Source organism: Bubalus bubalis, chromosome 10, assembly GCF_019923935.1.
Source record: "Bubalus bubalis isolate 160015118507 breed Murrah chromosome 10, NDDB_SH_1, whole genome shotgun sequence".
NCBI lineage: Eukaryota > Metazoa > Chordata > Mammalia > Artiodactyla > Bovidae > Bubalus > Bubalus bubalis.
Genome location: NC_059166.1, coordinates 1,294,179 through 1,307,749, shown reverse-complemented (window position 1 = coordinate 1,307,749; position 13,571 = coordinate 1,294,179). Strand labels below are relative to the sequence as shown.

At 50.3% G+C, this 13,571-nt stretch overlaps 1 long non-coding RNA gene across 3 annotated transcripts; it reads right to left on the bottom strand.

The window, feature by feature from the left end:
- Window positions 1-1,315: 1,315 nt before the first annotated feature.
- LOC123327625 lies at window positions 1,316-11,807 on the bottom strand. Of its 3 annotated transcripts, XR_006639616.1 has the most exons (7): window positions 11,461-11,807; window positions 8,165-8,315; window positions 6,757-7,286; window positions 4,835-4,922; window positions 4,344-4,624; window positions 2,619-2,832; window positions 1,316-2,512 (listed from the first exon to the last, which is right to left on the bottom strand). It is a non-coding gene; the product is annotated as an uncharacterized LOC123327625 (long non-coding RNA). The 3 variants fall into 3 exon arrangements; XR_006542218.2 differs by lacking the exon at window positions 4,835-4,922 and having other exon boundaries at window positions 1,322-2,512; window positions 11,461-11,806; XR_006542219.2 differs by lacking the exons at window positions 4,344-4,624; window positions 4,835-4,922 and having other exon boundaries at window positions 1,327-2,512; window positions 11,461-11,802.
- Window positions 11,808-13,571: the final 1,764 nt, after the last annotated feature.

Here is a 13,571-nt window from a genome sequence, read left to right as displayed (position 1 = left end):
CTCTCCTCCTGTTAGGAGAGTCTTCGTAATACTCCCCCAGCCTTCGTGTATCCAGACCTCTCACTTCTTGAACAATAGCATCTCCCCTTCAAACCCAACATGAAGATGTTTGGAGGGGCCACAGTGCTGCAGAGATTCAGTCAAAGCCCAGGTCCAGGGACTTCTGTGGTGGTCCAGTGGTTAAGGACCCACCCTGCACTGCAGGAGACGCAGGTTCAGTCTCTGGTTGGAGAACTGAGATCCCACATGACACCGAGCAATTAAGCTGCAAACTGCTGAGCCTGAGTGCCATCCTAGAGAGAAGCCCACGTTCTGCAGTGAAAGATCCCACATGCCACAGCTAAGACCTGATGCACCCAGATAAAAACCTAACTAAAGAAATGAAGCGGTCCTGGCCACTCCCGAGCCCAGCCCCACTGGACTCCCCCTCACCGGACCCCACCTGGACCCCCCCGGACCCCACCAGGCACCACCCCAGGGCCCAGAGGCCCAGACAGAGGGCTCCCAGCTTCACACCCACGTCTCCTGAAATTCTGTCCCAGTCTCGGCATAAAGCCACCACACCTTCCCCTCCCAGTGCATCCCCTTGGTCCCTACCTACTCCCACGAGGAAAAATGGAATTCAATGATTTAATCCCCAGCTATTTGTAGAGAATAACATTTGCTCGTGTATAAAAGTCCTTGCAAACCTTATGAGTTCAGAGTTGAAATATGTAGGCTTTCCAGCTAATTGTTTTTCCAAACATAAGGTCCTGACTTTGGGAAAACAGTTAAAAGTTCAAAAACTCTTGAACATCAGATAAATATTACAAAGCAACATTTAGATAAGTTTCAGTAAGAATATAGGAATTAGAAACATATGAGTCATAATTTCCTTTAAAGCCTACTTGCATTTAGAGATTAAGGGGCAGAGAGATACTGATTAACCAAATGTGTTCAAGTATTTAGTAAATCCAGAGTATTTTAAACATCATGAAAACATTTAGGAAGAAACATATTTATTGCATTTACTGAATGCCCTGTAGGCCATGCAAATAAAGCAGTGTTTAGAGAGTTCTTAAAAATCATTTACCGCTTGGTGTTACCTAACTGGGGCCAAAATGAATCCTGAAAGTTTGAATTGTGGACACATAATCCACCTTTACACAACTTCATACCTCCAGTTAGAGAAGGTACATTAAGATTCTCAAAGGTAGTGGCTAAAGGTGAAAACTAATGTGGCAGGCTCTTCTATCATTTCCTGACAAATTAGTGTGGCTAATTTAGGTTTAATAAATGTTTATGGGATACTTTTCCTTCTGTCAAAGGCTCATTTTCCCCTCAGTCAAGGTAGTCCAATATAAAACTTTTTCACAGCTTATGAGACACATCTAGTATATTAGGAAAGAATGGATACTTTAGGGTATCAGTGCAAGTAGAAAATACATTTAAAATAAATAAGAGCTTCAGATGAAGCTGGGGAATCAAAGACACAGAGGGTGAACCTCTCAAGGTGGGAAATGGGTATAAATGTGGTGCTTCAAGCAACTGAGGCCAACAAGGGGACGTGGTGATTTGTCAGGAGTGTCTAGAACAACAAACTCCCCATCGCAAAGCAAGCTGGAAGAAGGAGCAAGAGGGCAAGTGTAAAGTGCAGGATAAAGTGATTACAATTGCACGGGCAGTCCCAGTAAACATTAATGGAGATGTCTTACCTCGTATAACAGAATTCCTTATCGTTGTTTCAATAAAAAGTTTAGTTCAAAAGAAAGAGTGATTACATAGACATGTTAGCCATTAATGCTTATTAACAGTCTTTTGCTCAAAAGATCTTTGCATGCATTTTCTTTTCTTTATTTTGCTTTTTCTTCATTTCTTGAGACTTCTGTGCTCTAGGTGAATGCACAGAATTATACGGTGGGCTGGGACACACTTTAATGAGAAAAGGGGGCAAAGCCATTGGTGGGCGGGGCATAGCGGGTGGGCGGGGCATAGCGGGTGGGCGGGGTACAGCGAGTGGGCCGGGTATAGCGAGTGGGCGGGGCATAGCGAGTGGCTGAGGCTAATGCAGATCCCAGATTTCATACGCTGCGGTCTGCACACTGGATGCTCAGACCGTCAGGAAGAGGCCTCGCTCTCTCCGAGCCTGTCTTTCTGAATCAGTCTGGGTCGGATGTGACTGAAATGGGCCCTGAGTCAGCAGACTGGATTTGCACATCTTGTCAGAACTCTGTCCACGGACCCTCTCCGTGGTACCTGCGGTCCTGGGCTGGGCTGTGGCAGGTGTGATCCGGGGCCGGTCTTGCACTGCTCTCGGCGGGGCTCAGGGCAAGCGTCCCTCTTCCTCGCATGTAGGACCCCCAGGGGCCAGGGGGGACAGGGAAGCATCCTGCTATGCTTGGAGGCAGAGAGCTGGCCGGCAAGAAATAGGACTTGAAAGTGAGGTGTAGAGGACCGAATAGGCCAGCTGCTGACGGGACCATCATTTGCACAATCCTGTCGCACGTCCTATGCACAGTAGGAGTATCGTTCACTGAAATTAAAATGAGCTTCAGGTATTAAGAGCTACTTTAGAGACTCTATTAATATGAATTTTAATAAATAATTACAGCTTTTAAATAAAATTCTTTATTACTTACAGAATTGCTTTCATTCTGCTGCCCTGCAAACACTTGGTCTCTTGAATGTATTTTTCTTCTCTGTGTGTTTTTCTCATAAGCACTGTAGTTATCCCAGAGTCCACATACAGAAGGAAATTGCGAGGAAGATAAATTGTGGGGGAGGTTATTTCAGTTTTTTTCTGCCACTAATTAATTTAACTTGGATAAGTCACTGTATTGATCTTGTCTCACTCTGAAAAATAAAATGAAATGATTTCTCATGCACCTAGTTAATGCTCAAGACAGTACAATAAGGGCTCGTGTGTGTGGGTGAGGTGACCCCTGTAGCCACACCGGGATCCTGTCTCAGGTGAGCACCTGCTTGGGATCCTCCAGAGGGGGTCAGCAGGTTTGGGGAAGAAAACTCGAGAGCTTAAAGAGGTGCTGGCAGGATTTTTGGTTAAATTACCAACTCTGCCTAAACAAAGGAACAGACCCCTACAGAACCAACTTTTCAGTCTCTCGAACAAGTGGCTGAATCAGAACAAAGTGAAACAGAGCCTGCTTCTGCAGACAAATGCACAGCCTCTGCAGACACAGCGTGAGCTGGTGTCCTGGACTCTGTCGGCCTGGGGGCCAGGAGGAGCGGGCGGGCTCCTGGGACGGGACGGGACTCTCTGTCTTCAGGGCAGCCCACCGAGAAGGCAGCTTCCTCTTCTTGCTTCTCTCTGCAGCACAGATGCCTTCCTGGAACACTCCAGAATTCGGAATTCAGGGCCCCAGAGTCTTTCTGCTGAAACGCCCAGCGTGGGAGAAGCCCCACGTGGTAGGTTCCCGAGGCTCTGGGCAGGTCCCATGACCCCTCCACCTTCGGCCTTGCGATCCCATGTGGAAATTTTCATTCCTTTCAATAATTGGTCTGTGTTTGACTTCTTGTTTGTTTGTTGGGTTTCCTTTTTTTTTTAATTGAAGTGTAGCTGGTTTACAGTATCTTTTTTCAGGGGTACAAGAAAGTGATTCAGTTATACATATATATCAATATATATATATTTTTTGACTATTTTCCATTATAGGTTGTTCCAAGGTATTGAATATAGTTCCTGGGTTTCAGTATTTTTAAGTAAGGAAATGTGCTGATTTCAAGGTAAACAATGAGGTGGAAGAAGGTCCATGCCTCCTCTTTCTCCCGCCTGCCTACTTGCCCCTCGCAGCCACCTGCTCGCTGTTGCTCAGAAACAGGCTCCAGCCCCTTCTGGTTCCACGAAGGTCAGATCCGTGCTTCACTCTGAGGTTTGTTTTCCTTGATGTCTTCCTAGTTGGGAAACGTGGACACAACCCCCCTAAAAGATGAGCTGTGCACTTTGTTATGTGTATCTTGACTAGGGTCGTGCTGACATGAATCTGTCCATGTGATGAAATACTACAGAATTACTTCAGGCTTCCAGTGCAAGGGGCAAGGATTCGATCTCGAGTCAGGGAATTAAGAGCCTATGTGCTGCAAGGCATGACCAAAAAAACAAAATGATCTGTTTGTTGTTTGGGCTTCTCAGGTAGCAGAGTGTTAAAGAACCGCCTACCAATGCAAGAGACACAAGAGACACGGGTTCGACCCTTGGGTCGGGAAGATCCCATGCAGTAGGAAATGGCAACCCTCTCCAGTATTCTTGCTTGGGAAATTCCATGGGTGGAGGAGCCTAGCAGGCTACATACAGTCCATGGGGCCACAAAGAGTCAGTCTAACTGAGTGACTGAGCATGCACGCACCCACCGAAAAGGAGAATTCCTGCAAAATCTGGAGAAGGTCAAGTGTGCTTTACTGTGGAGCTGACAGCCCCTGACGGCAGCTCCCCGGCCTTCTGGTCTCTCTGTTACATAAGGGTTACCATCAGCGGGCATGTGGGGTCCTCTCTCTGTGTGAGTCTGCCATCACGGGAGCCGTGCATGTAGCTGCATGGTATTCCTCACAGCTCATCAGTCTTCCAGTTATGGAAAGACACTCCCCAGCTCTTGCCAGCCTGGCTCCTGGGACCTGCTCTTCTGGCCGCCTATTGGTCAAACAAAGGACAAAGAGCGTCCGTTATTCTCGGGGCCATTTGTCTTGTTTTTAATCACATTTTCGGAGCTCTAAGTGCCGTAGGGGGATTAACTCTGTCATGCAGTGCTTTATGCCCCAGTATTTCATTTCCAACTTTACTTGGAGTCTGGTTTCTTTTTCTAAATGCTTTTTCTCAAGAGGAGATTCCCTAAAAAATAACCTGCTTCTTCAGAGGAAACCTGTGCCTCGCGGAGGCGTCAGCTGGCCTTGTTGGTCCCGGCCGGTGCCCGCCAGATGAATGGAAGAACCTGGAGGCACACACAATGGTTCCCTTGGTAAATTCATCGCTACAGTTTTGGGCAAGAGCGTTCATCTTTATGTTTAAGGCCACTGTCCGGGTTGAAATCTGAGACCCTCTTGCCGTTGGAGCGACCTGAACAAGCGTTCTAACCTCTTTGAGCCAAGGTTTTACAGTGAAGTAGCCTCATTACAAGGCAGTGGTGGCCGGATTACTGTCATGAAGGCACTTACTTTGTAAAACAGCAAAGGGCACCAAAAATTCAGCAGATGGTCCGTTCACGCTCAGTCTCGGTCACCTCTTTTCTATTAATTCTGGAGAATAATCCTTGGTGGGTGTGATCTGCCACGGCTATGCGTTTGCACCAGGAGATGAACACAGGCTCAGTGTTTCCCTCGGGCTAGCAACTCGGGGGCTAGCGACCCGCTCGGCCCTTGACAGCTCCCTGGGCATCTGAATGCACTTGACTTTCTCTCAGTGTTTACTCGGCTGGCTCGGGGGCCCTGGGGGGCACTGGGGCACTGCCAGCTGGCCTTCTCGCACACCCAGTGGGTGCTGGGCTCAAATCAATGCAGCTGTTTGTTCTGCTCTTGGCTTTCGGGGAGCCGGGGCAGGTTGCCTCACCACACTGCTTGGGTTTCAAGGAGAGGGTTTATTTGGAGTGCCTGCAAGAGCAGGGCTGATCCTCAGCCTCCCTAGACAGAGCCCCGCGCAGCCGCTCGCTCAGCTCCTGCTTCTCCCGCCTCCGCCTGGGAGCCCCAAGGGGAGGGAAACTCAGGGCAGCCGTGCTCAGCTACGAGGTCATTGTCAGGAGCACGTGGGAGAGATCACTGGACGCACAGAACTATTTTAAGGATGAAAAACCAGGGCATTGTGGGAATAACCAGCGTGCTGCAATTCATGGGGTCACAAAGGGTCAGACACGACTGAGCGACTGAACTGAACCGAACTGATGCTGCCATTTTTAAAACGTCAACATCTTTAAGAATGGTCCAAGCACTGGGCTTTAATCAGCACTGAAAAGTGAAAAGAAGTAAAAGTGAAGTCGCTCAGTTGTGTCTGACTCTTTGCAACCCCATGGACTGTAGCCCACCAGGCGCCTCCGTCCGTGGGGTTTTCCAGGCAAGAGTACTGGAGTGAGTTGCCATTGCCTTCTCTAGGAGATTTTTACCAACCCAGGATTGAACCCGGGTCTCCTGCATTGTAGGCTAACAGTTTACCCTCTGAGCCACCAGGGAAGTCAAGAGCTTTGCAAAGTCCTCCAGTGTAAGCCGTCCACGGCCACTAGAGATGCCAGCCACAACCCGGAGACCCTGGGCCACAGGATGGCCCCGGCCTTTGGGGAGGATGGTGGGATGGCTCCGGGTCGGAGCACTGGGCTGTGGGCTGGGGAGGGCGCTCTCCACACCCCCAGAACAAGCCGAGCGTGGGCTGGCTGGGCCTGGGAGAGGGCACCACGAGCTGTGTTCCACTCCAGCCAGCAGGAGGACTCTGCGGTGAGCAAGTGCATTTCCAGCCTCCCGCGTGTCGCCTCTGTTAACACTGCCTTGGCTGGGAAGGCGCCTGCAGAGCCTGGCACCAGCACGGTGACGTCTTCCCTCCCAAGGGGTTCCCTTGGGGCAGGTGGCAAAGGGAGAGAATCCCGGGACACCTACCCAGGACCCTCCCTGGGGATTGTGTGCACGGGAGCCGGGCCCTCCAACAGGCCCACTCCTGCCCCTCTGTCCGCGGTGAAGACAGACGTTTCACTCTAGGGTAGAATGATTTGGGTTTGACATGTTTACTTCTGAAATAGTTGAGCGATAGTGTACAAGGCAATAGCCTTCAGTCTGCGTGCCCCCTACCTCCAGAGTCAGGAGGGGCTGGAGCAGAGGGTGGTCCGAGCGAAGTCAGAGCGAAGGGGCTTCCACGACCGGCAGGACTGCAGTCTCGGCTTCCTTGGCTGCAGTGGGGGCTGGTCAGAGTCAACAGGGGCACCCCAGCCCCCGTGCACATACTCACACACATGCATGTACACACTCACACACACACGCACACGCACACACTCACACACACACATGCACACACACCCTGGATTTCAGCGTTCATCCATTTCTGTAAATATTCCCCCTGTGGTCAAAATCGAGGGGCCCACATGGCATCAGTCTAGCGGCTGCCCTTCTGAGATGCCTCCGTTGGCTGGTCCCTGCCGGTCCCGGCTGGTCCTGGCCTGGCCCCTGCGCCCGAGGACTGGGCCTGCGCTGAAGGTCCTCATCTTCCTCCCTCTCAGCGAGGTCAGGAGGGGCCTGGCGGCATGTTCTCGGGTGAGGCGGCCTGGCCTCCTCTCTCCCCCACGCCGCTGTGGTCCGTTCAGGTGGACAGCGCTCAGGAGCCTCTGTGTGGGACCTCGCTATTTTTAGGTCTGGGAGCAGGAGCCACAAACGCTGCCTTGTGACCCGACCTGCAGTGACCCCCTTGAGCACAGCAGTGACATTTAGAAGGAAGGAAGCTGATGTCAAGTATTCCCTGCCCCTGGCTCTTTCGCCAGAGGCCCTTTAGGAACCTCCTTGAGGCTCCCTGGTGGTTCTCTGCTAAGGCCCCGGCCCTCCCCCGCCACCCCTCCCCCACCACCTCTACCCACCCCTCCCCCACCTCTCCCCCTCCCCACGCCCCTCCCCCACCTCCACCTCACCCATGTCTCCCGCCCCTCCCCCACCACTCCCCCTCCCCACCACCCCCTGTCCATCTCCCACTCGGCCCATCCCCACCTCCACTTCCCCCACCCTCCCCCACCACTCCCCTCCCTGCCCCTCCCCTCCCCCATGTCCCCGCCCTTCCCCCACCTCCCTCCCTCACCACTCCCCCTTCCCACTCCTCTACCACTGCCCTTTCCCCTCCCTCTCCCCACCCCTTCCCCACCCCTCCCCCATGCCCCTCCCTCCATCTCCACCTCCCCCGTCTCCTGCCCCTCCCCCCTCCCCACCTCCACCTCCCCCATGTCTCCCACCCCTCCCCCACCGCCCCCCTCCCCACCACCCTCTGTCCATCTCCTACCCCGCCCATCCCCACCTCCACATCCCCCCACCCTCCCCCACCACTCCCCTCCCCGCCCCTCCCCCTCCCCACCTCCTCGCCCCTCCCCTCACTCCCCCTCCCCCACCTCCCCTCCCAGCCCCTCCCCTCCCTCACCACTCGCCCTTTCCCACCTCCCCCACCACTTCCCTCTCCCCTCCCCCTTCCCGCCCCTCCCCCAACCCTCCAGGCAGCACTCACGCATTTAACCTGATGGTCTCCCGGACCCATGACAGACGTGCGCTGTTTTCTGTTTAGTGGGGAGGGAAGCCTGGGGACCCCGTAGCCCTGGAGGGAGAGCCAGGTAGACGCCAGCCTGGGGACCCAGCCTGCTCCTCACCTGGCTACGACCCTGCGGGCAAGAAAGAGGAAGCACACTTTCTGGTTCTTGTGTGTCTGGAGGAAAAGTACAGCCACTGCTTGACAGTCTGGACTCCAGGCCCTGCTCGGTCCACTGTCCCTGGGATTTCTTGGTGCAGATTAACATGTCTTTGTCCAAACTGCCTGACTGCACCCCAGCACTCTAACCTCCCGTCTCCCTGCTCAACTACATTTAAGAACCTCTGTAAATACCCATCAGCCAGGGTGAGAACAGAGAAGAAAGCAGGGATGACAGCTTCTTTCCGGCTGCAGAAACCCCAGAGGGCAGCTGGGGACAGCGACTGGAACTCCGCTTGGGGACTGTGAGGAGGAGGCCTGTGGTACCTCATATTCTGGACGCACCTCCAAAATGAGTCTGTCTGTTGCAGATGAGAAAACTGTAAGACTCTATGAGAAATGCAAGATTATATCCTGGCCCAAGGCAGGTAAGCAGTCCTGGTAACCAAAAGCAAGTGACTAGGCCACAAAGCCACTCCTCCTCTGCCCCTGGAGGACCAGGGCAAAGGAGACCCTTCTTCTCATTGTAAACTTGACATTTTAAGCAGCATCAGGCTGTTCCTACATTATAGTAAGTTGCTGGGGTCCAGCCCCGGCTGATCCAGGGTATTCAAAGGAGAGACGGCGTAGGCGAGGATCAGGAAACAACTGCTTAATTAAACGTTAATTAAGGATATAAAGAGTAATAGAATGAGGATAACTCAGTAGGAAAATTCAGTGGAGAAAAGAGGCTGAGTAGCTTGGTTTACGCGGGAGACCAATAAAACTTCAAGACAAAAAGTTTGCACCACTTACGTAGGCCGCAGGCGTCCTTCCGTTCTCCCGAAGGAGAGGAGACACTGAGGCCTCCCCGGTCGGATCTTAGAAGCCCAGGCATAATTAGCAAGCATGGTGGGTTCTGCTCTCCAGATGGAGACTCAGCCAGAATTTGAAAGAGAGAGCGACATGGGGAGACCAAGTTTCAGTGAACAAGGCCCGCACTTTATTTTCCAAAGTAGTTTTTATACCTTAAGTTATGCATAGAGGATAATGCGGGAAGGGGTGGAGTCATGCAAAGACAGCAGTTCCTGGTTCTAATCGAAGCCAGGCTTTCAAACTTATCATATGCAAAAGTTCAGGTGATTGACATCATCTTCTGGCCCGCAGGCCTGTTAACATTTTAAGAAACTTATTTTTCTCTAAAGGTGATTATTCCAAAGTCAGGCACCAGCCTCCAAAAAAGCATTGGACAAAGCTGCATTCCTATAGGGCAAAGGTGAGGTGGGCTCAATCAAGAAAAGAATTAACTCAAGGGTCCAAGCTTACAAACATTGAGGCTACTACTTACATTTCTATACACCCATTATATCAATCAATACACTGCCAAGGACACAGTAGGTAAGGAGTATGGAGACATAGCAGCAAACATTGGCCCAATAAGTGAAAAACCCTTCACCAATACAATTTCTAATCAATCTTTTAACTACTCAAAGGAATCTGTGTTTAGACAGTTTAGAACATCTCCTGCCTCTCACAGTTGGGAGGCTCTGAACAATCACATGTGGCCGGAAAAACCTATTCAGGCAGGCTAGAGGATTTCCAAAGGAGTTTGTAGGTTAAACACTGTCACACCCAGGAAATATTAACTGGAGCTGTAAGCTAATTCTTTTTTAAGAGAGAGGTAGTGGGGGACAGCCCCCCGTAAAGTCAGAGGTGTAGGTGAAAACACAAAGCAGGTTTTGGGGGTAGATGCTCGAGAATTTCCAGGGGGACTCCTGAGGCTCGATCCCGCCTTTGCGTGTGCCGAGCCTCCTTCCTCATGACCTTTGCCATGGGCGGAGCTCCTGCTCCCGGCAGTGATAGAATTCTAGTTGAGCTATTCCAGATCCTGAAAGATGATGCTGTGGAAAGTGCTGCACTCAATATGCAATATGCAGTATGCACTCAATATGCAATATGCTGGCTCCCGGCAGTAAGTGACCCCTGGAGGAGGGCATGACAACCCACTTCAGTGTCCTTGCCTGGAGAATCCACATGAATAAGAGGATCTTGGTGGACTTCAGTCCGTGGGGTCGCAAAGAGTCAGACGCGACTAAGCACAGCACATAGTAAGTGATACAAACGCTGCTTCATAATGCTACTAAGAAAAGGACTGGCTTATTCTGACCATGGTTTGTTTTTAAAAGATTAACAAGCAAACAAAAATAGTATCACAAATGGTCACAGGCAGCTCTATGTTGTTGCCAAGAACCCCTGGAAGGGCCAACTTGGGACTGAACCTTGGCTATGATCATCATAGATCATCAACAGCGGCCCCAGGATGGTTCTTCAGTATTTCTAGACGTGGGTTTCCGGATGCATAGAGTGTGAACCTCAATTCTTCCCAGAGTTGTCAGGAAGGCGAGCGGACACATGGGCAGGGAGCCTGTAGCCCAGGAGCTGGAGGACGGGAACCGCAGTTTGCATTCTCAGGAGATTGCTCTGGGGGGACTTTCCTGCTTGACGCACAAGCAGCAGCTCTTGGGTATTTGCTGCTGCTGCTGCGTTGCTTCAGTCGTGTCCGACTCTGTGCGACCCCACAGACTTCAGCCCACCAGGCTCCACCGTCCCTGGGATTCTCCAGGCAAAAACACTGGAGTGGGTTGCCATTTCCTTCTCCAATGCATGAAAGTGAAAAGTGAAAGTGAAGTCGCACAGTCATGTCTGACTCTTAGCGACCCCATGGACTGCAGCCCACCAGGCTCCTCTGTCCATGGGATTTTCCAGGCAAGAGCACTGGAGTGGGTTGCCATTGGGTATTTAGGGCTTCATAAAACCCTCTACGCCTCTGTGGAGAACATTTACTCATCTAATCAAACCTGAAGCCTCAGCAAAGACCGATTCTGGTGATTAAGAGCTAAAGCACCATCCTGCTTTGCAAGTTTCCAGTTGCTCTGTATACAAAGGTCAAGGTCAGTGTGAGCTCTCAGCCCAGATGACCCAGCAGGGTGCCTGCAGTGAGAAATGTATCAAACTCTCGGTCTTGTTCTTTGCTAAATATGCCCCCAAGGCCATTAAATGACCTCCTTTCATCACGACCAATGTGTCGAGAATGAAGATGCCCAGGGGGACAATTCTGAAAACTCACCATCTGCACTTACCGGGGACAAAGAGGGCTCCTTTGTGAGCAGCAGCAGATCCAAGGAGGCACATCATGAGATCACGGCACAGAGCTGGCTTGCCACAGATACTCAGAGTCTGGAATCATCTCTCCAGGCCAGGATGGGGGCCCTGGGGCTGTGTCCACCCACCTCCGTTCCCTGGAAGTCAGGGTCCCCGATCGCCCTTGAGGGGAACAGCTTGCGTAGTTCTGGGTGTTGCTGTATACTCTATCACGAGGGCCTTCTGCCAAGTCTGTCCTTGAGTCCTGGGACCTTCAACCTGAGTCTCGAATAACTCTTCGCAGACACAGTGAAAGTATGTCGAAAGTGATTTGTGAGTCTGTTTGAACTCACATTCCTGTGTTCTGCTGCTTGCTGTGGGCAATAATTTTCTGATATATTCTTATGAACAGAGTTTATATTAAAAGTGGCTATTTTACTTTTGAGACATGAAGTGGTGATTTCATTAAGGGCTTTTATTGGGTCTTACTAACTTGCAAATTTTCTCCAGTTGCATTTGCACACAGAACTTTATAAATATAAAGAGAATTCTGTATTTGCCATTTTAAAAAAAGATCTGAAGCAGTAGATTTGAGTGGATAGCATAGTTTTTATATATGTATGTACCATCACAAGGAGTTTTGTTAAAGCTCCCACTGGAGGAGTTTCCTGATCCTTAGTTGTGATGTGAACTGTGGTTCCAATGATTTGCAAACTTATCCAGCATCTTCAAACAGGTGAGTGGAGGATGCACGAGATTCTGCATGTGGAATGCAGGCATTTCCTAGGTCATGAACTTGCAAGATTGTGTTTATAGACTTCTCTTTTGTCTTTATGGTTTAGTCACTGAGTCGTGTCTGACTTTTTGCGACCCCATGGACTGTAGCCCACCAGGCTTCTCTGTCCATGGGATTCTCCAGGGAAGAATACTGGAGTGGGCTGCCATTTCCTCCTCCAGAGTATCTTCCCTTCCCGGGGATCAAACCTGCGTCTCCTGCTTCTCAGGTGAGTTCTTTACTGCTGAGCCACCTGGGAAGTCTTTACCCAGATGAAGTAAAACCTCCTCCACCTTGAATTCCTAGTAGATCAGGATTTTAACCCTTTTGTACCCTTCAAGGCAGCCATTCTATAAATACAAATCAGCTTATCCTCTGGGATAGAAGTAAGATTTCACCACTGACCTGTGTGTCTGAGCACACGTGGCTGCAGGCGGCTATTGCCTTGACATCCATCTGGATGGGACCCCATCTTGGTACCTGGAAGATGGCTTAATAAGAAGTAAAGCAGGTAAATCCCTGATGCCAGGAAAGATTGGGGGCAAAAGGAAGAGGGCATCAGAGGATGAGATGGCTGGACAGCATCACCACTGATGCCATGAACATGAACTTGGGCAAACTCAGGGAGACGGTGAGGGACAGGGAGGCCTAGCGTGCTCCAGCTTGTGGGGTCGCAAGGAGTCAGACAAGACTGTGTGACTGAACAACAGCAGCGGAGCAGGTGCCTGAAGCCACTGAGACACCGCGCTTCGTTGCAGGGAATCTGTTTCTTCCAAGCTTACCCTCGCATCTTTGTGAAATGCGATGGGGAGGAGATCAGAAGTAACCAAAGTACATGAGACTCAAGTCAAAGACCCTGTTTTTGTTTCCAGGACAAGTTTCCTTTCATGATGAAGCTTGCAGGATATAAATAAAGTATATGTATGGCTTCCCTCCCAGTGAGGAATTTGGAGGAGGGAACTTTTCTGTAGTAAAATGAGTAAAATGGCATCATAATTTTAGCAAAATTAAGGAGGTAAGTAAAACAAACACATCTTATGCTATGCACTTTTCTGGAAATTTCCTTTTTTGTCAATGCTGAGGCTCAGTAACTAAATGCTGAAATGGTCCTGGGTGATCATGAGAAAAAGCAGAGATTGGAGACATCCAATTTATCTACTATGGCTGGGGTTTAAAATATTGACTTTAAAAAATTAGATTATACATAAAAAATATTTGTAAATCATATGACCAAGAAGGGGTTAATATCCAAAGTGGATTAAACAGCTCATACAACTCAGCATCAAAAACATTTTTTTAATGGGCAGAAAATTTGAATGGACATTTTTTCCAAAG